We start from the raw sequence: 26,242 nt of genomic DNA, 5'->3' as shown, positions 1-26,242 counted from the left end.
GGAACAGATCTTTGACCTGGAACAACTATACTCAGCTTCGAGCTTTTGCTCAGAGAGTTTATGCCTCAACTGAAAAGGAGTACAATTTAACCATAAAAGAAACCCTTTCTGGTACAACCAGGAACATAAATGGTGGTCTACCCTTAAATCTCCTGGCTAGTGCAGTGGTAACGTGTTTACCTAGCATTTTGCATGGCAAGAGATCGATCCCCGCCCAGGACCGTGAGTTTAAGCTGTTTACTGGGGAGGATACTGCTGTGGTAGGGCACCACAGTGGGGGGTTGGGCTTGCCCGGATGACGTTTTGGTGAGCATCTATTCTGATGGAACCGGAACTGAAACCAGTCACCTTTAACCTTTAAATCTGCACTCTTTGCTGTAGATGCAACAGTTTCTCCTTTACTTAAACCAGATGGCTCAGTCACTCACTGTCCAAAGGAAAAGGCAACCATTTTGGCTGATGTTTTTGACAGTAAACAGAGTAATGAGAAACTTGAACTTCCTCATTCCTGTTTTCCTGAGGCTAAACTAACTAGTTTAGCTTTTCGATCTCGTGAGATTAAAGCTCTGTTGATGGACCTTGATGCTTATGGAGGTGTAGACCCAAATGGTATTTTTCCTTTGTTTTTTATAAAGACAGCAGATTTCTTAGCTCCAAAGTTATCTGTTATTTTGCGCAAGTTAGCAAGAAGAGGAGCTTTTAGCACTTGTTGGAGAATTGGTAATGTTACTCCTCTATGTAAATGTGGTTGTGGTAGCTCAAGTCCCACTGATTACCGCCCAATTTCCATAACTCCCATATTATCTAAAGTTTTTTAACGTCTTAATAGGTTTGCTGAAGGAAATCATCTATTCCCTAGTTTGCAATTTGGTTTTCGTAAAGGCCTTGGAGCATGTGATGCCCTTCTTACAATCTCTAATGCTGTACAGAAATCCCTTGATTGTGGTCAGGAAGTTCGTATGATTGGCCTTGATTTTAGTGCTGCCTTTGACCGTGTTAATCATGAGGCCCTTGTTTTCAAACTGAAACAGTTGGAAGTAGGTGGGTCGTTTCTTAGCATTATTATTGATTTTTTAAGTAATAGATCTCAAAGAGTTGTTGTTGACGGGCACCATAGTGAGTATAGGAATGTGATATCCGGTGTTCTACAGGGTAGTGTTCTTGGCCCATTAATTTTTATACTATATACACATGACATGTGGTTTGGCCTAGAAAACAATCATGTTGCATATGCAGATGATGTTACTCTGCATCAATTCCATCCCCTGAATGTAGATCTGGGGTTGGTGAATCCCTTAATAGATATTTAGCTAAGATTAGTGCATGGTGCAAATTATGGGGTATGAAGTTGAATCCTAACAAAACTCCAAGTATGATTGTAAGTAGGTCAAGGACGGTGGCTCCCCAACATCCGGATCTCAGTATTGATAATGTACTTTAAATTTGAATGACTCTTTCAAATTTTAGGTGTGATTCTCGATAGCAAATTTACTTTTGAGAAACATATAAGGTCTGTGTCTTCTTCAATTGCACAAAAAATTGGCTTATTGAGAAAGTCTTTTAAGATTTTCGGTGATCAATCTATTCTGAAGAAGTGTTTTAATTCTTTCATTCTACCTTGTTTTGAGTATTGTTCTCCTGTCTGGTCTTCAGCTGCTGATTCTCATCTAATTTGTTGGGCAGAAACTTACGTTCTATTAAATTTCTAATTCCTGATCTAGATATTAATCTCTGGCACCGTCGTTCAATTAGTTCATTATGCATGTTGCATAAGATTTTTCACAACTCTGACCATCCTTTACATTCAGATCTCCCTGGACAATTTTATCCTGTTCGTAATAGGCTACTAGGCAGGCAGTTAATTCTAATAGCCAGGCCTTCTCCATCATAAGGCTCAATACCAAAGACTATATGCTCAATACTATGCAGTACTCTAGAAGTTTTATTCCAGCTGTTACCAAGTTGTGGAATGATCTTCCTAATCGGGTAGTTGAATCAATAGAACTTCAAAGGTTCAAAGTTGGAGCAAATGCTTTTTTGTTGACCAAGCGGACATGAGTCTTATTATAGTTTATATATATGACACATTTGATTTTGACGTTGTTAATAGTTTATATATGACATGTCTGTTTTTACGTTGTTACTTTTTTTTAGGATGATTTATTGTTAATTTGTTCTCTTCATTTATTTATTTCCTTATTTCCTTTCCTCACTGGGCTATGCTTATTGGAGCCCCTGTGCTTATAGCATCTTGCTTTTCCAATTAGGGTTGTAGCTTGGATAGTAATAATAATACGATTGCAAAAGGGAAAAAATTTAACCGTTGTCCTTTAGTGACAACGAAACTATTTCTATTATAGAGACCTTGTAAAATTTTATTTGTTTGGTAAATTTCTAGACAATAAAAAAGAAAAACTATGATTATGAAATTATTTGAAGATTGCAAACCAGATACTGAACTGGCATTGTATTAACATGTATAAAATTAGCAAACTCTACATTAGATAAAATTCTTCTTCTGTATTAGTGTTGCTGTGAAAAGTTTGAAATTTACAAAGTAAATCAAACACATTAACATGTACGATCATTTTGATTTATTGAAAGGCGCTAATTTTGAAGTCATGGTACGACACGAATTACACAATACAGCCCCATCCTGAGATTCCTGAGCCTTGAATTTACTTAAAGTACTTAGTACTGTATTGGTTGTTTGCAAATCTTAATGTTATACCAGTGCTCTCGAAAATTATGGTTGAAATTATATGACAACAACTTTACCAAGAAGAGTAAAAGATCTTACTCGGTGTCGTAGTAGAAAAAAAAAATACAAAGAAAAAGTTGACTGGGACAATGAAATTGAACTTTCAAGAAGCTAAGTGCTTAGTGTTACTAGGCCAGTGAAGTTGTCAGTGACCAAAACTGTCAAAAATAATAAGTTACTTAACGGTATGTATTATGAAGAGTAGGTCTAGCAGAAAACTTATATAATTTGTGTTTGTTAATTGTAAGTATTGGTACGATGCTTTAGAGAGGCTTGGTATGGTAGCCTTAGCCTATCAGTAAAAGTGGTAAACAATAGAGGAAGTGGTGTTAGGATCATGACTGGAGGAAAGAACTACAGTACATAATTCGTGATGCAAGTAAACCCTTCTTCATAATCTGCAAATGAATGTAATTAAAAATGCAGTTCCATCTTCATAGAAAATGTAGTTTTACAAAGGTAAATGCAATTTTAGACAAATTTAGAATTGTGGCCTCTAGGCCTATGCACCTCTGTAGATTCTGCGGATTACTGTAAGAAATACAATTAATTACTAATTTTCAGGTTTCTGGGTGGTTGATATCTCATATTCATGGGATCATACCAAGCTCCTTAAACCATTAGTTGTACACGACTGATTTTAAAACTAATGGAAAATAGCCTATATGCATAAAACTTGGTAAAATTATAGTTTAACACAGGACAACATTTCTTAGAGGAAAAACAACTATTCCTTATTTAAATAATGTGGTTTCAACGAATTTGGCCAATATTTCCACCGCAAATAAGCTGTTTTCCCATTATCCCATTATTCTCAACGGACACAGGAGAGAACCGGTGTAATGGTTTGTTTTTCACCCCCGGTCCGAAATTCTCCCCGGGGGACATATGGCCCAGGATATATATATATTCCCCTGGGGGAACTTTGTCCCAGGATAATATTCCCCCCCTGGGCCAAGATTCCCCCTTTGCTTGGTGGAGGTAACCATTATTTCGGACGGGGGAAAACAGACCATTACACCGGGTCATGAAAGTAAGTCATTAATTTCTTTAATTTTAATGGTTTTAGAGTGCGCAGTTCAACATTACCTCTTGTCAGTACAAGTTTGTGAGCTGGGAAGGGGGTTCGGCTAGGGGTTGTGACCTGGAAGGGGGTCTGGGGGCTTGCCCCCGGCTAGGTGTTATGACGTCGGAAGGGGGTCTGGGGGCTTGGCCCCGGTTAGGGGTTGTGACCCGGGAAGGGGTCCAGGGGCTTGCCCCTGGCTAGGGGTTGTGACCTGGGAACTTCTAGGTTAGGTTAGGTGGGTTTGTTAGGTTCTGTACCCGTTTGTACCTTTTTATATTTTTTATAAAGGGTATATGGAAAAATGCTTTAAAATACTGTACACATGTTAATATTATTGTACCATTGCTAACGTTAGCAATGGCATCGTAACGTTAGTAACGTTGCTTAACATTGCATATATATATATATATATATATATATATATATATATATATATATATATATATATATATATATATATATATATATATATATATATATATATATTCCTAATATTTTGTCGGTAATAGTTTACAACACCACACTCTCCATTTACTCCAATATAATGTAATCCTGCAGTTCTCACCTTCTTGCACAGTAATTAGGTGGTTATTTAAATTCTGGGAAAGCAATAATTAGCAAGATATGTTGAAGAGGGGGAAGGGGCTATAAAAAGAAAATAGCTCAGTTTCCTCACTAAACGACTTGGAACTGACGCCAACATAGTCAACCAAACAGAGTTCGTGATGCCATTTTGTCAAACTTACTGTTGATTGTTTAATTGATCCTAGGCAAATTTTCCCTGGGGGGAATTTCAGTCAGGGGGGAAAAATTTCCTGCTTTGGATGGGACTAACAAGAAAAAAATGTGATTATTTATGACTGAAGTAAAGGTAAAATTCATTGCAAACATGCTATTAACTGTAGGAAAACAGTTTGTCGTATGTGGTAAGTTTTTCCGGAACGAAAATATAAATTCAAAATTTACTCCAAAGGCCACAAAATTTAACGCACCTTCCATAACCTGTTAGTAGTTCCCAGGTTACAGACCATGTCAGGGGCAGCCCCTTATACCCCCCTTTCAAGGTTACAGACCTAGCTGGCAGAACCCCTCCCAGAGAATAATGTATACTGTATTATTATTATTTGGAGCAAAGCTATAGCCCTAGTTGGAAAAGCAGAATTCTAGAGGTCCAAGAGGTTCAACAGGTTAAAATACCCCAGTGAGGAGAGGAAATAAGGAAATAAATATCCTTCAAGAGAAGTAATGAAAAATTGAAATGAAAATATTTTAGGAACAGTAACATCAAATTAAATTTTTCATAGAGAAGAAAACGTTAGTTTTACCATTATTTAATGATTCCCAAGTAAATTTTCCCCACCCAAAACCCCTGGTTCCCACAGGGTATACCCATTGCCCAAGGGTATATTTTGGTATATCTTATTAATTGTTTATTTGCAACGAAAATAAAGGTTATTCGTTCCTACACAAAATGCAAACCTTACGCTATTTATAGGGATATTTATTTCGGCGAAGCTGAAAGATGAGCCATGAGAATTTTAGCGAGGGATATTATTATTATTATTATTATTATTATTATTATTATTGTTATTAATATTAATTGATAAGCTACAACCATAGTTGAAAAAGCAGGATGCTATAAGTTCAGGTGCCCTAAGAGGGAAAATAGCCCAATGAGGAAAGGAAATAAGGAAAAATAAAACATTTTAAGAAGAGTAACAACATTAAAATAAATATCTCGTATATAAACTATTGGATGTCAAGGGGGGACAAGAGATACACGGTGGTGGAGGCATGTGGTTTATTGCGTCCTCAGGTACAGAGTCAACACAGTTGCTCTCTGCAACCTGCACACTCACTTGGCGCCTGCCCGCCATGGGAAAACATATCGTACTTGCAGGTACTCCATCATCCCCCCCCCACCCCGAGATTAATAAATGGGTATACATGGAGAGGCAATGATAGGAAATAATACATGGATATACATGGATTAAATTGTATGCATGTGCAAGAATAGGAAGACAGATACATAGCTGTCGGTAGTGTAAAATACAATGTGTAGGTAATACATGTTCATAAAATGATATGAGGAGCAGATACAACAAAAATATAAGCAGGTGCTACTGTAAAGTACGTGATTTCATAAAAGAAGGTATATGACCGTTAACGACGTCACATGTAGTCATCCATCCACGCTGGCCTTCTAGTGCGCCGTGATGGGCGTGGCTCCCCTACTGCTTGTGGGCTGGGCGTAGGGTGACTGACCGGTGGCTGCTCGGGCGTAGGCGTGGCTGGATGCGTAGCAGGTGTGGCCCGCCCAGGCTGAGGCCTCGATGATGTGAGACGCAGGTGCTTCCTGTTACGGAGGGAGAGGCACCCGCTGCCGTTCAGTCTGACTAAGTATTGTCGGTATGAGAGCGTTTCCGCCATGGTACCGGTACGGTCCCACAGCTTAGTAGCCTGATTTTGCACTTGCACTTGGGATCCCGGGTTTGAAAACTGGAAGCTTTCTGGAGGGTCCGTTCCCGGTGAGGGCAACACCGCTGTCAGCCATCTGACGTTCTCTTTGCCGTAAGGTTGCCCCCCATGGTTTGTCTACCGTGAGGTGCCAGCAGGCCGTAGGTACGCCGTCTCGGAGTTGCCTGCCCTCTGCCATCTGGGCGGGTGACTTATTTATTCCGCGGAGGGGGGTATTGAGGTACTGCAACATAGCCATAGAGGACTTGTCCGTGTCGAGGTTGCCGCCGCTGCCCGTGTTCGCCATTATTATCCGCTTCCCGATCTTGACTGCGGCCTCTGCCCTGCCATTGGACTGCGGGTACTGGGCGGATGATAGCCGCACAGACACGCCCCATAACTTAAAAAATTCCCCCATTTCCTCGCTTGCCAGGTTGGTGCCACCGTCCGTGGAGATTTGCTGCGGGGCCCCCCCACCTGGCGAAGTAGCGACATAGCTGGGTCTCGATGTGAGAGGAGGAGGTGCCGTGGGGGGAGTGGGCCAGCTCCAGCCAACCTGTGAGCCTGTCTGCATAGGCCATATACGAGTGTCCGTCGTGCTGGAACATATCCGCTACCTTCATCTGGAAGGGGTACTCTGGGGGCGGCGTGATGGTGAGTTCCTTCGCGGCCTGGGATAGTGCGTGTACGTCGCATTCTTCACACGAGGATCGGTGATACTGCAGGTCCCCCTCGAGTCCAGGCCAGTACACCGTCTGGCGCGCTCGTCGTTGCATCGAGTCCAGGCCTTGGTGCCCCGCGTGTAGGTTGGCAGCCACCTGCTGACTGAGAGGCTCCGGATTAACTAGGCGGACGTTGCCCTATTCGAACGTGTATGTCACTAAGTCTTGGATAACGGCCAGCCTCTCCCTGACACCGTAGAAGGGCCGAAGCCATGCAACTTCCTGGGACTTCCTGTCGGCCCTATCCCCGGCCAGGACCCTGGCCATGAGCAGCTGATACACGGGGTCGCTGACAGCGTCGTGCCTAACCCTCGCCTCGTTCACGACACAGCTGTCGTGCTCTACTGCTGCCAGGACGGCGGTCACTATGGCGTCGGTGAGGTCTTCGTCGAGGTCCACGTTGTGGGCGCTGGGATCGGCTTTCAAGGCGGGGTATCGTGACAGGAAGTCTGCCGCGCTGTTATGCTTCCCTGGCAGATACTTGACCCTGAATCGGTACTGCAGCGTTCTCTCTTTCAGCCTGAAGAGACGGGGGTTGGAGATTTCCGTGAGGGCCCGATCCCCCAGCAACTTGGTTAACGGGCGGTGGTCCGTCACAACGGTGAGGTTGGGGCACTCCAGCAAGAACAGCCTCGCCTTCTGGAGACACCAGGCTACCGCGAGGGCCTTCCCCTCCACGGCAGCGTAGCCAGCTTTGGCGGCGGTGAGATGGCGGCTGCCGCATAGTGCCAGGCGCCACCCGCCTGTGCAGCGAAAAGGGCGTGTTGGCGGAGCTGCATGCGCAATACTGCTGAAGGATTACAAACCCTATGCCTTCTTTGCTCCAGTTGGGGATCGCTGCTGTGGGGCGGCTCCTGTCGTAGTAGGCCAGCCCGTCCTTTGCTAATTGGCAGATCATGTCTTGGGCGTGATGGAATTTTGTGCGGAGTGCCTCGTCCCAGTACACTAACTTCCCGGTTGGTTTCTTGAGGAGCTCCCTGAATGGGTTCATGATGGAGGCTGTTGTGAGGAAGGGTGCCAGCTGGTTGACGAATCCGTACCAAGCCCTTATGTCGGTGATAGAGGGCTGACGTGGCATCGGGAAGTTCTTGATGGCCGCCAAATGTTCCTCTGTTGGCTTGTAGGGCTCCCAGCCCAGGTTGAAGCCCACAAAGTCCATTTCCCTTCTTGCGAATTGGAATTTCTCCGGCTTCAGGGTGACACCCTTGGCTGCGCATGTTTCGAGGAAGTCTTAGGCATGCCAGAAAGCCCCTTTGATGCTGTCGTCGTAGAGCAGGGTGTTGTCTACGCACTTATATTTCCTCTGGATATCCTGGATGGTGTCGTCGAATCGTCGAGTATACGCATCGGCGGCGGAGCAGTGCCCCATGGGGCTACGACGGTAACAAAATCTCTCCCAGGGGGTAATGAATGTGGTTAGGTCGCGACTTTCTTTGTCTAGCTCCACCTGGTGGTATCCCCTGTACGCGTCCGCCACGGTCTTGAATGTGTGCTTAGGTACCCCGGACACCATGTCGAATGGGGCGGGGGTGTGGTGTGTCTCCCGTAGGCAGGATGCGTTGAGGCGCTGGTAGTCGACTGTACGGCGTGGCTGTCCTGACTTCTTGGCGACGACCACCATACGGGCGCACCATTTGGTTGGCTGCCCGGCCGGTACCGGTTCTATGATGCCACGGGGGACATCTTCTTCGAGCTGGGCCTTCACTTCCTCTTCCCAGTGTTTTGGCACTGATGGTGGGGTGTGGCATGCGTAAGGCGTGGCTCCTGGGAGCTGGTGGATGGGGTGCGGTTTCCCCTGCATCACTGGCATTGGCTTCCTGGCTGTGTTGAATGTCGTCATGGCGAAATGTTGCAGGAGCCAGGCTTCCAACCTGGCCGTATGTTCCTCCTGGGGCGGCAGGGGCACCTCGGCGGGTCGGAGTGGTACCTGGGCGGCCCGTCTGGCCGTGCCATCGAACAGGCTCACGTGTGCCACCGCGGGGGAGGAGTGGGGGAACTCCTTGGGTACCAGTGTTAAGTCCCTGCAGGTGTCCAGCGACAGGAAGAGGTGCTTTGCCGACTGCACGAAGTACACGTCCTGCTCCGTGGTGCGGCCTTGCAAGGTGACGTGGCACACGGCAGATCCAAGGCACTTCAGGGGGAGGTTTGCCACATCCCGCAAGCTGGCACGGGGTGTAAGGGCTGCTGGGCGGACTTGGAGGTGCGATAGCAAGGAGGGGCCCGCCACAAATACCTGTGCCCCGGTGTCCGCCACGGCGGTGACAAGCACTCACACTCCTGTGTCGGTGTGGACGACTGTCACCTCCACTACTGGGTGGCGGGCGAGGTTGGCGCCCGCAACAAGTACAGCGCTAGACACAGCACTAGACAAATCTGTCGGGGATCCTGTTGATTTTGCCTGTGATTTTCTGCAGCATTTGCAGTTGTGGCCCTGCTTGCGGCACCCGTTGCATACGGCGGACTTAGCGGGGCATGAGGCTCTGCCAGAGGCGTGGCAGCCGCTGCAGTTCCCGCAGGGAGGGGGTGGGGGACCCCTACCTGTGCCAGCGATGGTTGCATTCGGATGATCTGCCTCGGGTATCTTGCTGCCAGCCGTGCAAGCAGTTTCCCTCTACAGTGAACCCTCGTTTATCGCGGTAGATAGGTTCCAGACCCGGCCGCGATAGGTGAAATTCCGCGAAGTAGTGACATCATATTTACCTATTTATTTAACATATATATTCGGACTTTTAAAACCTTCCCTTGTACGTAGTACTGTTAACAAACCACCCTTTAATGTACAGAACACTTAATGCATGTACTACAGCACCCTAAACTAAAACAGGCACAAATATTAAAGGCGATTTTATATCATACGTTTCCTAAACACCTAAAAAGCACGATAAAAAATGGCAACCAATGTTTTGTTTACGTTCATCTCTGATCATAATGAAGAAACAAACTCATTTAGTCTACACATATATGTATATGTTAGTTTTTGCATCGATTATATTGATTATACAGTATGTTGATTTTTTTATTACCAATGTTTTACTTTATTTTTCTTAGGACTTCCAAATGAAATGTTTTTCTTTATGACGCCGCCTGAAACGACGGCGTCATAAAGTACTGTACAGTGAACCCTCGCTACTTCGCGGTTCGACCATCGCGGATTCACCACTTCGCGGGTTTTTTCCATAACCCATATATATATACATATCGCGGATTTTCCGGAAATTTCGAAAATACCGCGAAATCTGAAGACCCCCAAATACGATATTTTGTTACCTGTAATTCCATTAATACTGTAATTAGTAATATCTGCTCTTACTGATTGTTCATTGCATTACATATGATATATAATTCAGCACAGAAAGAAATAAAACACGAAAAGAGAATGTGATCATACGATAATACAGTACTGTATACAGTACGTAGTAAAATTAAATCAAACATGAAACGCAAATCAGATGCAGTCATACCATATTAGAATGGTGTAAGGCTGCTGATGGCTACTATACTACAAATGTAATGGATGTGCATCTTTTCCATGATTCTTTTGTATGTATACATACGTAGTACTGCTTCCAATAATATTCTTTGTTGCAAAAATCACATTTCGAATAAGCGTACGAGAGAGAGAGAGAGAGAGAGAGAGAGAGAGAGAGAGAGAGAGAGAGAGAGAGAGAGAGAGACATCCTACAAAAGAATAAAATAGCATACGTAAAGCTATTACGTGTATTATTATTGTTATTATTATTATTATTGTTGTTGTTGTTAATAAAATTATTATTGTTATTATTATTATCATTATTATTATTATTATTACTGTATTATTATCATACGATAATTCAGTACTGTATACAGTACGTAGTAAAATTAAATCGAATATGAAACGCAAATCAGATGCAGTCATACAATATTAGAATGGTGTAAGGCTGCTGATGGCTACTACTGTACTACAAATGTAATGGATGTGCTTCTTTTCCATGAATCTTTTGTATGTATATGTACGTAGTACTGCATCCAATAATATTCTTTGTTGCAAAAATCACATTTCGAATAAGCGTACGAGAGAGAGAGAGAGAGAGAGAGAGAGAGAGAGAGAGAGAGAGAGAGAGAGAGAGAGAGAGACACACACACATCCTACAAAAGAAAAAAATAGCATACGTAGAGCTATTATTATTATTGTTATTATTATCATTATTGTTGTTGTTAATAAAATTATGATTGTTATTATTATTATCATTATTATTATTATTATTACAGTACTGTACTGTATTATTATCATTATTTATTATTATTATTATTAATACTGTACGTACGGTATGCGCGGGGTATCTTGTATGAGTTGGTAACCTACGCATCATATACTGTAAGACGGGTTGTGATTGGTTCAAGCGCTGATAGATGACGAATCAGAACTCAAGTTTTGTTATCTAGCCTGTGATTGGTGTTTTGCCCTCATCTCCAGCTTCCAGCATCTAGGTTCTCGCGGGCCCGGGTCGTCCACTCTCTGTTCCCGCGTATCGCTGAGTAGACGTTCTTAAGTTTGTGAAGTTTAATCTGTGCTGTGTGCGACCTTTTTAAGTTGAACTTTTTGTCAAATCCTACTGTACAATGCCTCCCAAGCGTTCTGCTTCTACTAAGGCTGGTAGTGAGCCTAAACGGCACCGAAGGATGATGACGATTGCTGAGAAGGTTACGCTTCTCGATATGTTAAAAGATGGTAGAAGTTACGCGTCCGCGGCGCGCCATTTTGGGATCAACGAATCTACTGTTCGCTATATCAAGAAGGACGAGGCGAACATTAGAAAGACGCTGCAATCACCTTTAGCAGATCAGCGAAGCGAGTCGTTACAACGCGTAATAAAACGATCGTACGCATGGAAGGTGCTTTAGCTGTGTGGATTGCCGACTGCCGGAAGAAGAACATAGCCTTGGATACAAACACCATCCGAACAAAGGCTTTGAGCTTGTATGAGAATTTTGCTGCAAAGGAACCTCAAGACGACGATGGCAACCATGCTGAAGAAGATGATGATGCAGATGATCCTCAACCAGGGACATCCACTGATTCCCAGCCTCAGAAACAACGTTTTTCCGCCAGCAAAGGATGGTTCGTGAAGTTTCAGAAACGCTTCGCCCTGAAAAGCGTTTCCCTGCATGGGGAGGCTGCTTCGGCTGACACTGCCGCTGCTGAAACTTACGTGAACCAGACGTTCAAGAATATTATCGCCGAAGGTGGATACAAGCCGGAACAAGTGTTTAATATGGATGAGACCGGCTTGTTTTGGAAGAGAATGCCGTCGCGAACTTTCCTGTTCAAAGAGGAAGCCAAAGCCTCTGGCTTTAAAGCATTCAAGGATCGCGTTACCCTCGTGATGTGTGGCAATGCTGCTGGATTTATGCTAAAGCCGGGGCTTATTTATAAGTCGAAAAATCCTCGCGCTTTGAAAAATAAGAATAAGAATCTCCTTCCCGTGTACTGGATGCATAATCCAAAAGCATGGATTACGAAGATGCTGACCTCCAACTGGTTCCACCAGTGTTTCATGCCGCAAGTCAATGAATATCTCGTAGAGAAGGGCTTGCCATTCAAGATCCTTCTCCTTATGGATAACGCTGGTGGACACGCAACTGACCTGTCGCGTGAGGGCGTTCAGGTTGAGTTCCTGCCACCCAACACCACGTCATTAATTCAACCGATGGACCAGGGGGTTATCAGGGCGTTCAAGGCCCTCTACACGAAGAATACCTTGGCGGACCTCGTTGCGTGTGTGGATGCTGCCCAAGAGGATGAGGATGAAGATTTTAACTTGAAGGCGTACTGGCGGCAGTACACCATAGCCACGTGCCTGAAGAATATTCAGAAGGCACTTCAAGAGATGAAACCTGCAACCGTGAATGCGAGCTGGAAGAAGTTGTGGCCCGAGATTGTTTACGACGACGAGGGATTTACACCTGCTGAAATCCAACACTCTGCAGTACGCAAATCTGTGCAGTTGGCTGCGATAATTGGAGGTGACGGGTTTGGCGACATGACGACTGAAGACGTCGACGAGTTGTTGGACTGCCATTCCCAGCCCCTAACTGACGCAGACCTCGAAGACCTGACGAAATCGGCAAGCGAAGAAGAGAGTGAAACCCAGGAAGAGACCCAAGAAAATGTCGAAGAAACGGGCTTAACATTAGAACGGCTTGCCAAGGTCTGCAACCATATAAAGGAGGTGAAAGAAATGTTGCAAGAGTGGGACGAGGATATGGTTCGGTCGATACAATTCTGCAACAAGGTTGATGACATAATGACTCCCTACAAGATGCTCTTAGATCGAAAAAAGAAGCAGCGGTAACAACTTCCGATCACAATGTTCTTCCAGCCTCTCAAAAAAGAGCCAGTTCCTCCTGCTACTACGCCTTCGGAAGAATTTGAAGAAGTTGAAGAGGTGTCCCAGGAAAAGACACCTCCGTCTGAAGAGACGTAAAATACTACCTGGCTGCACAGTAGAACACATCATCAGCTTCATCATCATCATTTCTACTGTGCAGCAAATTCATCGCCATCATCATTCAAGTTTTTCTTGAACTTCTTTCGTGGTGAGTACAGTAACAATCTTTATTTTTTACTTTAATATTCTCACATTCTAATACTGTATTTGTGCCTGTTTTATAGTTTAGTACTGTACTGTATGCATTAAGTTAAAGGGAAGGTTTTAAAAGTCTACATGTTGTAACCTATCATATTTTTTTTGTTTAAAATTTACATTTACGTACGTAAAACAATCTCTCTCTCTCTCTCTCTCTCTCTCTCTCTCTCTCTCTCTCTCTCTCTCTCTCTCTCTCTCTCTCTCTCTCTCTCTCTCTCTCTCGTAAATTGATTTTTTTTGTTTAAAATTTACATTTACAGTACGTACGTAAAACAATCTCTCTCTCTCTCTCTCTCTCTCTCTCTCTCTCTCTCTCTCTCGTAAATTGTTTTCCTGCTTTGCTACGTACAATATGTACTGTACAGTACTGTATGATTTTATATCGATACGGTAAATTATATTTGTAAGGTAACATATTTTGTAAATGTTTTTACTGTAAATACTGTACTGTATCATTATTTATCACTATCATCATGCGCGTTAAATGCCTTGTTTGTTCTGAGCGTGGTTGTTTACTGAGCGTACAGTACTTTATGACGCCGTCGTTTCAGGCGGCGTCATAAAGAAAAACATTTCATTTGGAAGTCCTAAGAAAAATAAAGTAAAACATTGGTAATAAAAAATCAACATACTGTATAATCAATATAATCGATGCAAAAACTAACCTATACATATATGTGTAGACTAAATGAGTTTGTTTCTTCATTATGATCAGAGATGAACGTAAACAAAACATTGGTTTCCATTTTTTATCGTGCTTTTTAGGTATTTAGGAAACGCATGATATAAAATCACCTTTAATATTTGTGCCTGTTTTAGTTTAGGGTGCTGTAGTACATGCATTAAGTGTTCAGTACATTAAAGGGTAGTTTGTTAACAGTACTACGTATAAGGGAAGGTTTTAAAAGTCCGAATATACATGTTAAATAAATAGGTAAATATGATGTCACTACTTCGCGGAATTTCACCTATCGCGGCCGGGTCTGGAACCTATCTACCGCGATAAACGAGGGTTCACTGTACGCTCAGTAAACAACCACGCTCAGAACAAACAAGGCATTTAACGCGCATGATGATAGTGATAAATAATGATACAGTACAGTATTTACAGTAAAAGCATTTACAAAATATGTTACCTTACAAATATAATTTACCGTATCTATATAAAATCATACAGTACTGTACAGTACATATTGTACGTAGCAAAGCAGGAAAACAATTTACGAGAGAGAGAGAGAGAGAGAGATAGAGAGAGAGAGAGAGAGAGAGAGAGAGAGAGAGAGAGAGAGAGAGATTGTTTTACGTACGTACTGTAAATGTAAATTTTAAACAAAAAAAATCAATTTACGAGAGAGAGAGAGAGAGAGAGAGAGAGAGAGAGAGAGAGAGAGAGAGAGAGAGAGAGAGAGAGAGAGATTGTTTTACGTACATAAATGTAAATTTAAGAAAAAAAAAAAATATGATAGGTTACAACATGTAGACTTTTAAAACCTTCCCTTTAACTTAATGCATACAGTACAGTACTAAACTATAAAACAGGCACAAATACAGTATTAGAATGTGAGAAAATTAAAGTAAAAAATAAAGATTGTTACTGTACTCACCACGAAAGAAGTTCAAGAAAAACTTGAATGATGATGGCGATGAATTTGCTGCACAGTAGAAATGATGATGATGAAGCTGATGATGTGTTCTACTGTGCAGCCAGGTAGTATTTTACGTCTCTTCAGACGGAGGTGTCTTTTCCTGGGACACCTCTTCAACTTCTTCTTGGGAAACTTCTTCAATTTCTTCCGAAGGCGTACTAGCAGGAGGAACTGGCTCTTTTTTGCGAGGCTGGAAGAACATTGTGATCGGAAGTTGTTACCGCTGCTTCTTTTTTCGATCTAAGAGCATCTTGTAGGGAGTCATTATGTCATCAACCTTGTTGCAGAATTGCATCGACCGAACCATATCCTCGTCCCACTCTTGCAACATTTCTTTCAACTCCTTCGCATGGTTGCAGGCCTTGGCAAGCCGTTCTAATGTTAAGCCCGTTTCTTCGACATTTTCTTGGGTCTCTTCCTGGGTTTCACTCTCTTCTTCGCTTGCCAATTTCGTCAGGTCTTCGAGGTCTGCGTCAGTTAGGGGCTGGGAATGGCAGTCCAACAACTCGTCGACGTCTTCAGTCGTCATGTCGCCAAACCCGTCACCTCCAATTATTGCAGCCAACTGCACAGATTTGCGTATTGCAGAGTGTTGGATTTCAGCAGGTGTAAATCCCTCGTCGTCGTAAACAATCTCGGGCCACAACTTCTTCCAGCTCGCATTCACGGTTGCAGGTTTCATCTCTTGAAGTGCCTTCTGAATATTCTTCAGGCACGTGGCTATGGTGTACTGCCGCCAGTACGCCTTCAAGTTAAAATCTTCATCCTCATTATCTTGGGCAGCATCCACACACGCAACGAGGTCCGCCAAGGTGTTCTTCGTGTAGAGGGCCTTGAACGCCCTGATAACCCCCTGGTCCATCGGTTGAATTAATGACGTGGTGTTGGGTGGCAGGAACTCAACCTGAATGCCCTCATGCGACAGGTCAGTTGCGTGTCCACCAGCGTTATCCATAAGGAGAAGGATGTTGAATGGCAAGCCCTTCTCTAAGAGATATTTGCTGACTTGCGGGATAAAACACTGATGGAACCAGTTGGAGGTCAGCATCTTCGTAATCCATGCTTTTTGATTATGCATCCAGTACACGGGAAGGAGATTCTTATTTTTATTTTTCAAAGCGCGAGGATTTTTCGACTTATAAATAAGCCCCGGCTTTAGCAAAAATCCAGCAGCATTGCCACACATCACGAGGGTAACGCGATCCTTGAATGCTTTAAAGCCAGAGGCTTTGGCTTCCTCTTTGAACAGGAAAGTTCGCGACGGCATTCTCTTCCAAAACAAGCCGGTCTCATCCATATTAAAGACTTGTTCCGGCTTGTATCCACCTTCGGCGATAATATTCTTGAATGTCTGGTTCGCGTAAGTTTCAGCAGCGGCAGTGTCAGCCGAAGCAGCCTCCCCATGCAGGGAAACGCTTTTCAGAGCGAAGCGTTTCTGAAACTTCGCGAACCATCCTTTGCTGGCGGAAAAACGTTGTTTCTGAGGCTGGGAATCAGTGGATGTCCCTGGTTGAGGATCATCTGCATCATCATCTTCTTCAGCATGGTTGCCGTCGTCGTCTTGAGGTTCCTTTGCAGCAAAATTCTCATACAAGCTCAAAGCCTTTGTTCGGATGGTGTTCGTATCCAAGGCTATGTTCTTCTTCCGGCAGTCGGCAATCCACACAGCTAAAGCACCTTCCATGCGTACGATCGTTTTATTACGCGTTGTAACGACTCGCTTCGCTGATCTGCTAAAGGTGATTGCAGCCGTCTTTCTAATGTTCGCCTCGTCCTTCTTGATATAGCGAACAGTAGATTCGTTGATCCCAAAATGGCGCGCAGCGGACGCGTAACTTCTACCATCTTTTAACATATCGAGAAGCGTAACCTTCTCAGCAATCGTCATCATCCTTCGGTGGCATTTAGGCTCACTACCAGCCTTAGTAGAAGCAGAACGCTTGGGAGGCATTGTACAGTAGGATTTGACAAAAAGTTCAACTTAAAAAGGTCGCACACAGCACAGATTAAACTTCACAAACTTAAGAACGTCTACTCAGCGATACGCGGGAACAGAGAGTGGACGACCCGGGCCCGCGAGAACCTAGATGCTGGAAGCTGGAGATGATGGCAAAACACCAATCACAGGCTAGATAACAAAACTTGAGTTCTGATTCGTCATCTATCAGCGCTTGAACCAATCACAACCCGTCTTACGGTATATGATGCGTAGGTTACCAACTCATACAAGACACCCCGCGCATACCGTACGTACAGTATTAATAATAATAATAATAAATAATGATAATAATACAGTACAGTACTATAATAATAATAATAATAATGATAATAATAATAATAACAATCATAATTTTATTAACAACAACAACAATAATAATAATAATAACAATAATAATAATAGCTTTACGTATGCTACAGTATTTTATTCTTTTGTAGGATGTGTGTGTGTCTCTCTCTCTCTCTCTCTCTCTCTCTCTCTCTCTCTCTCTCTCTCTCTCTCTCTCTCTCTCTCTCTCTCTCATACTCTTATTCGAAATGTGATTTTTGCAACAAAGAATATTATTGGATGCAGTACTACGTACGTATACATACAAAAGATTCATGGAAAAGAAGCACATCCATTACATTTGTAGTACGTACAGTAGTAGCCATCAGCAGCCTTACACCATTCTAATATTGTATGACTGCATCTGATTTGCGTTTCATGTTCGATTTAATTTTACGTATACATACAAAAGATTCATGGAAAAGAAGCACATCCATTACATTTGTAGTACGTACAGTAGTAGCCATCAGCAGCCTTACACCATTCTAATATTGTATGACTGCATCTGATTTGCGTTTCATGTTCGATTTAATTTTACTACGTACTGTATACAGTACTGAATTATCGTATGATAATAATACAGTAATAATAATAATAATAATGATAATAATAATAACAATAATAATTTTATTAACAACAACAACAATAATAATAATAATAACAATAATAATACACGTAATAGCTTTACGTATGCTATTTTATTCTTTTGTAGGATGTGTCTCTCTCTCTCTCTCTCTCTCTCTCTCTCTCTCTCTCTCTCTCTCTCTCTCTCTCTCTCTCTCTCGTACGCTTATTCGAAATATGATTTTTGCAACAAAGAATATTATTGGATGCAGTACTACGTACGTATACATACAAAAGAATCATGGAAAAGATGCACATCCATTACATTTGTAGTATAGTAGCCATCAACAGCCTTACACCATTCTAATATTGTATGACTGCATCTGATTTGCGTTTCATGTTTGATTTAATTTTACTACGTACTGTATACAGTACTGTATTATCGTATGATCACATTCTCTTTTCGTGTTTTATTTCTTTCTGTGCTGAATTATATATCATATGTAATGCAATGAACAATCAGTAAGACCAGATCTTACTAATTACAGTATTAATGGAATTACAGGTAACAAAATATCGTATTTGGGGGTCTTCAGATTTCTCGGTATTTTCGAAATTTCCGGAAAATCCGCGATATGTATATATATATGGGTTATGGAAAAAACCCGCGAAGTGGTGAATCCGCGATGGTCGAACCGCGAAGTAGCGAGGGTTCACTGTAATTGCATTGGCGCACAGCGGCATCGACGCGGGCCGCCTCGTAAGCACAGCACCTGGCCCTAAGGGCACTAACACTATTGATGTCGTTGCTACATTGGTACACATGGCAACTCATAGCCTCATCACTTAGGCCCACCATTAACTTAGGTAATAACATATATTCAGCTAGATTACACTGACACTGAGGGCAATGGAAATTGCAATCAGTGGCCTTTTGAGTACTTTAGAAAATAATCACTAACACTTTCTCCTGGGCCTTGTATCGCATTAAAAAACTCCGACCATAACACAGCACGGTTTGTAGATCGTAACACAATATCACGAATAAAATCCATGGCTTCCGTAGCGGTGAGGGTACTCCATTCCTGTGAGGTGAATCTGGCGTCCAGTGCTCGTTGTAGAGCGGGTGTGCAGTATAGCCTGATGTGGTGGACGACCTCGTGGGGCTGTAGTCTGCACATTTTGATCCAGCATTCCATCGACCTCCTCCAGGACCTGAATGTGGCGGGCTTCAGCTCAATTTCACTCTTCTCCGGGGCTGTAGACGCAGGGACACGAGGTGCAGGGGTAGTATGTGTCGTAAGCCGGTCGCGGAGGACGTTGATCATTTGTTGCTGTGCCACCATGGCCTGCCTGGCTTCTTGCAGGGCAGGGACGAGCCCACGGGGGACGACGGGACGTGCGGCCCTTGGGGTGGACTGCACTGAGCGGTGGTGGAAGGGTATGGTGAGGGTCTCAGAGGTCCTTGAGAATCACTGCGCCATATTGGATGTCAAGGGGGGACAAGAGATACACGGTGGTGGAGGCATGTGGTTTATTGCGTCCTCAGGTACAGAGTCAACACAGTTGCTCTCTGCAACCGGCACACTCACTTGGCGCCTGCCCGCGATGGGAAAACATATCATACTTGCAGGTACTCCATCATAAACTATAAAAACTATTAACGAAACTAAGAGGAAGAGAAATAAGATAAAATAGTGTGCCCGAGTGTACCTTCAAGCAAGAGAATTCTAACCTAAGACAATGGAAGACCATGGTACAGAGGCTATGGCACCACCCAAAACTAGAGAGCAATGGGTTGATTTTGGAGTGTCCTTCTCCTAGGAGAGCTGCGTACCATAGCTAAAGAGTTTCTTCTACCCTTACCAAGAGGAAAGTAGCCACTGAACAATTACAGTGCAGTAACCCCTTGGGTGAAGAAGAATTATTTGGTAATCTCAGTGTTGTCAGGTGTATGAGGACAGAGGAGAATATGTAAAGAATAGGCCAGACTATTCAGTGTGTGTATGTAGGCAAAGGGAAAATTAACTGTAACCAAAGAGAAGGATCCAATGTAGTACTGTCTGGCTAGGCAAAAGACCCCATAACACTCTAGAAGTAGTATCTTATCGTTTGGCTGGTGCCCTGACCAACCTTCTACCACCCTAACCGCTAGTTAGGGGGCGGGGTGCGGGTAGCCGTCTACCCCAATCACTCACATACCTCCCTCTTAATGAGAGAATGCCTTGATGAAGTCATTAAGCTTCAGCACGGCATTTAATTCCCGTGCTGAAACTTGGTGACGGGCAAGAGGGCTCTCGAACTTGGGGAAATTGCTCCCCCAGTTCGAATCTAAATTTCTCTCTTTTACCTTTTTCTTTTTCTCAATACTACTTCAACCTTATCCTAATTTCACAAACTTTCTTTAGTCTTGCTTTCCAAACTCTATGAGAAAAATTTCCCTCATTATATGTGTGTATATATTATGTACATATATATTTATTTATTTTTTTTTTTTCTTTTCTCCTATGGCTTGGATGTTTTCACATCCATTGTAGCCCCGGCGGGGATGTTCATACATCCTTTATTGCTGCCTGCTTTGATGAGTGGGAGGAGGTATCGCGGTTGGGAGGTGTTTGCATTCAAAGCTATATATGAGAGTATTGGATGATTTCAGCCATCCCGAAGATGGTTTGGACCTTTTTGGCGGAACTATTCTCAAGTGTTGGGTCTTCGGAATCCAGGGGGATCCAATGCTTGGGGTAGGACTCTCGGCTTTTGGCCGGAAGCCCGTCATTATAGATATGGGGAGGTTGATTCCATAATTTCTTGGTCTCAGTCCTAACAGGCGGGTTCAGCTTACACCTGTGCCTCTATATCTGTTTTGATGCTATCCTTCGGGTAGGGTATGGAGTGGACCATCTGGGAAGTATACTCTCATTGTGCCGATAGTAGAGAGTGCAAATTTCCTTTCCGACGCGTGATGGCCTAACATTCTCGAGCAGGTACATCAAACTAACTCTTTTCCCTCTCTTTACTATTATGGATTCTTTAAGGAACGAACCCCCATCCCCTGGATACGCTGACTCTCCCCCGGCACTGTTGACGACCTCTGCTAATGTGATAAGGGATAGCTCTGTTGATGACCTCGGAACGGGAAAGGACCATTCTACTGATATTTCTAAATCGAGTAATTTGGGTAACACGAGGAAACTTCGAATCCTCCATGTTACACAAATTTCAATAGAAACAAATTATGATGATCTATGTAAAGCATTTGAATGCTATGGATGCATAAAAGAAATAAGGATGAAACTTGAAGCTGAAACTTGGGATTCATGGATATCTTATAGTAGTTATGACGAAGCATTTAGTGCAATAAGTAATTTGAATAATATTAAAATTAATAACTTGAATGTCGCGGCTGCTCTCTGTGATAAGGTACCAAAAGATTTGGATGTGTACAGGCCTGCCGATTGGTTGGAAAAAGGCACAGATTTAGTCATGCCCTCCCAGAGAAATCCAAAACCACCGATGTGGCTTATAGCTGAATCAAAGGGGGTTACAGGGAATTATTTTAAAATATGCAAATTGATTCAGAAAAAAGTAGGAACTATTGCACCAGGCGATATATCTCGTTTCGGAAAAAATAGTTTCCTTATCCATGCCAAATCCAGTACACAGTCGGTAATATTGTCCAATATGAAAATAAATAATGATGACATTAAGTTAGATGTCAAACCCCACCTAAATTTTAGCTACGGAAGGGGCGTAGTTTTTAACAGAGACCTATATGATTTTACAGAGGAGGAGATACTGGCCATGTGTCCATTAAATGTTTGGAAAGTTCATAAAGTCCCAGGTACATCAATGATAATCCTTACGTTCCAGGATGCTGATGTACCTTTTCATATTATTATCGAGAACGAAAGGATTAAAGTAAGACCCTTCAAGCAGAAGCCATTGCAATGCTTTAATTGTTTTAAATTTGGGCACCCGTCCAAAGTTTGCAAAAATGAGAAGATGTGTGGTATTTGCTCCAAATCTTACCATGGAGAGTGTGCACTTGGAGCCAGGTGTTTGAATTGCAGCTCGAATCACAAATCCACAGACAAGATTTGCGAGCTATATAAGTTGGAGGAAGCTGCCCTCAACAAATCAAACTTAGAACACATAAGTGTGACCCATGCCAAAAGATTATTAAATAAATCAAATACATATGCTAAGGCATTAAAATCAAACCAACCTAGCACTGCCAATAGCTCCAAAAAAAGTATACTATCTGACAAAATGTCAAATAACGAGGTAACCTTATCACCTCCTGAGGCTTTACCACGGTGTATTAACACTAGGTCATTGCCCATTGCTGTACAGCCTTCAGCCGCCATTACAAAAAGTAATACAAACCTCTCTCAGGCCATGTCCTTGCCTGATCTGATGGAGGTTCCACTTAAGACTAACTTACCTGATGCACCTGTTGTGGGAAAGGTGCAAAAACCTCGAATCCCACCATCTATTAATCGCAAAAGAGAGAGACCTCCATCTCTCTCTCCACCCTCCATTAGAAACGTTAAGGTTATGACATCAAATAAATTTGATGTTTTGTCTGTTGATGTTTCTAATGAACCAGAAGATGGACTGAATAAATCAGAAATTCAAGTTGAGGTCCACCATCCACCTCAACAAATAGATAAAAAGAATACAAAGAAAAACACCAACGTTAAACCCAACATAACAAGACCACCTCTGAAGAAACCTACTGGTAATAATGTTACATTAAAAACTGCTAATGGGAAGACCTCATCCAAGATGTCTTCCAGAAATAATCCATAATTTTCTCCTCCATTTTGCAATGGAACTGTCAGGGTTTGAGGGCGAAATATGAAGAACTTAAGCTCCTAATTCATGAGCATTCCCCCATAATTGTATGTCTACAGGAAAGTATGCTTGATTCTAACACTCCTAGTCCTCGAGAGTATGTTAGCTATAGAACACCATATAATCAACAAGCAGGGAGCCATGGCGGAAGTCTCATGTACATTCGTCGAGATGTTCCCCAAATACCCATGTCTATACGTACAACCCTGCAGGCAGTTGTTGTACAAATTGATATAGGGAGAAAATATACAATATGCTCTCTGTACTTACCTCCAAATGATAATATTTTATATGATGATTTAGCAGAGGTCATTCAACAACTCCCTCAACCTTTTCTCTTACTGGGAGATATGAATGGTAGACATCCTTTATGGGGTGATGTTTTGGCCAACACAAGGGGCAATATTATCTCATCAATTGTGGAGAATGAGGATGTGGGACTCCTTAATACAGGAGAGCCCACACACTTCCATGTTCAGACAGGTACTTTGTCATGCATTGACCTTTCAATTGCAAGCTCTAACTGCCTTCTTGATTTTGATTGGAGGACATTAGATGATTGGCATACTAGTGATCATGCACCAATCATTATAAACACCAACAAGGGTCCGCCTTTGCAAAGATCGCCACGTTGGAATCTAGACAAGGCAGACTGGGTTAAATTTTGTGAGCTAAGTGAAATCGAAGGGAGAGCAGAACAGTTTGAAAGTGTTGATGATGCCATAGACCTACTGAATGGAACTCTTCATACAGCAGGAGTCAATTCAATTCCCAAAACAACAGGGTTATTCAAACGACGACCAGTCCCGTGGTGGTCTTCAGAACTAACTGCACTCCACAGAGCCACAAGAAGATCTCTAACACGATTGCGTAGACGCAGAACTGATGAGAATTTAATAATGTACAAGAAATGTAGAGCACAGTTCCGTCGTGCCATGAAAGAAGCAAGGCGCCAGTCATGGATGTCTTTTGTTTCCTCTATTAACAGTAGAACACCACCATCTTCTGTGTGGAGGAAAGTAAAAAAGATAGCTGGCAAATTCACCCCCAACCCACCACCAGTGTTGAAGGTGAATGGCCAGTATGTAACTGAAGCAAATGAAGTTAGCAATGCCCTGGCTAATCATTTTTCAAATGTATCCAGCAAGTGTGAAGGAGCCCCTGGTCACCAGTATAGGAGCACTGAAGAAAAGAAAATTTTAAATTTTGCAACAAGAAGGGAAGAGTCGTATAATTCTCCTTTCACTGAAAGAGAATTTGATTCCGCACTTGCTCATTGCAACGATACAGCCCCTGGACCCGATGGAATTCCATATGCAATGATTAAACATGTACATTTTAATACAAAGCTATTTATTTTAAGCATTATTAATAGAATATGGCATGATCATAGCTACCCAAGTGTTTGGGAACTAGCCATTATTTTAGCCTTTTTAAAACCCGGTAAAGACAAGTTTTTAGCAGCAAACTATCGTCCTATTGCATTGACATCTTGTTTATGTAAAATCATGGAGAAGATGGTCAATGCAAGGCTGATATGGTACCTTGAAAAGAAAGGTATTTTATCACCGATTCAATGTGGATTCCGAAAAATGCACTCAACGACTGATGTGTTGATACGACTTGAGTCATCTATTTGTGAAGCCTTTGCTTCCAAACAGCACCATGTTACAGTATTTTTCGACCTTGAAAAGGCATATGATACCACATGGAGATATGGTATTCTTAAAACCATTCATGAATTGGGATTGAGAGGAGAGCTGCCACTATTTATTCAGGCATTTCTTTCACGTAGAGTTTTTCAAGTGAGAGTGGGGGAAACTCTATCAGAGAGTAAGTGCCAGGAAGAAGGAGTTCCTCAGGGTAGTGTGCTGAGTGTAACCCTTTTTGCACTAGCAATTAATGGGATATCCTCAGCCATTCCCCAGGATGTTCTCTCAACATTATTTGTGGATGATCTCTCAATATCATTTGCTGGCACTAGAATGGCAATGGTTGAGAGAAAAATCCAACTCTCTATTGATAAAATTATCCAGTGGGCTGACATGAATGGATTTAAGTTCTCGACAAGTAAAACTACCATTGTCCATTTTTGTCGTATCCGGGGAGTACATCCAGACCCGGATATATACATTAAAGGTCAACGGATACCATGTGTATCGGAAACCAAATTTTTAGGTTTGATATTTGACTGTAGACTTACATGGGTTTCTCACCTAAAAGCGCTAAAAGCTAAATGTGTTGAAGCTCTGAATATCTTAAAAGTATTGTCCCATACATCATGGGGGGCAGACCGCAATACTATTTTAAAATTATACAAGGCCTTGATTTTTTCCAAAATTAGTTATGGTTGTGAGGTATATTCTTCAGCCACCCCAAGCCGGTTAAAAATATTAGACTCGATACATCATGCAGGTATTAGATTATCTACTGGAGCTTTTAAAACCTCCCCTATCCCAAGTCTCCTTGTTGATGCTGGAGAGTTACCTCTAGACCTTTACCGAATGTCTTCCATTCTTCGGTATTGGTTTAGATTGCAAAGACTCCCTAGCTCTCTAGCCTTTCAGACTGCAAGCCTTGTAAGACACGCATCATACTTTGAGTTGCACCCAAAATCTCCTCAACCTTATGGCTTTCGGGTGAAACGATTTTTAAGTAGTCTGGATATAATTAGAAATAAGGTACTTCCATTCAAGGTATCATCAACACCTCCATGGAAATTACCTGACATATCATTTTGTAAATACTTTATTGGAGTTAAGAAGAATATGACTGACTTAGAATCCAGGTCTCTTTTTATGGAACATGTCGAAGAACATAGGGGATCGACTTTTATATATACTGATGGCTCCAAATCTGATGCTGGCGTTGGATTTGGAGTACATAGTAATGATTTTAATTGTAGAGGTGCACTTCCTCTAACAGCTTCCATATTTACTGCCGAACTGTATGGCATATTAACCGCTATTGAGAAAATAGCTTTGGAAAAGGAGGGTAATTTTACAGTTTTTAGTGATGCAAGGAGTGTTCTTCAAGCTTTAGAAGTTTTTAATTCTAGTAACCCTCTAGTTTTAAAGATTTTAGAATGGCTTTTTATTATTGGACGGAAAGGTATAACTGTTCGATTTTGTTGGGTTCCAGCACATGTAGGTGTGTCTGGGAATGAGAAGGCAGATTTACTGGCGAAGAATGCGGCATCCGAGTTGTTACCAAGGAG

At 42.5% G+C, this 26,242-nt stretch overlaps 1 long non-coding RNA gene across 2 annotated transcripts in view; it reads left to right on the top strand.

Annotated features, from left to right (window-relative positions):
• Positions 1–2,570: 2,570 nt before the first annotated feature.
• LOC137636846 (uncharacterized) overlaps positions 2,571–26,242 on the top strand; it is a 205,712-nt gene continuing 182,040 nt past the window's right edge. For both annotated transcript variants that reach the window (XR_011043259.1, XR_011043255.1), the window contains exon 1: positions 2,571–2,946. This is a non-coding gene — a long non-coding RNA (uncharacterized lncRNA). The remainder of the gene's footprint in view (positions 2,947–26,242) is intronic.

The sequence above is a fragment of the Palaemon carinicauda genome, chromosome 3 (assembly GCF_036898095.1).
Source record: "Palaemon carinicauda isolate YSFRI2023 chromosome 3, ASM3689809v2, whole genome shotgun sequence".
Classification (NCBI taxonomy): Eukaryota; Metazoa; Arthropoda; class Malacostraca; order Decapoda; family Palaemonidae; genus Palaemon; species Palaemon carinicauda.
The sequence above is the reverse complement of the archived record's forward strand: the minus strand, read 5'-3'. Positions and strand labels throughout refer to the sequence as shown.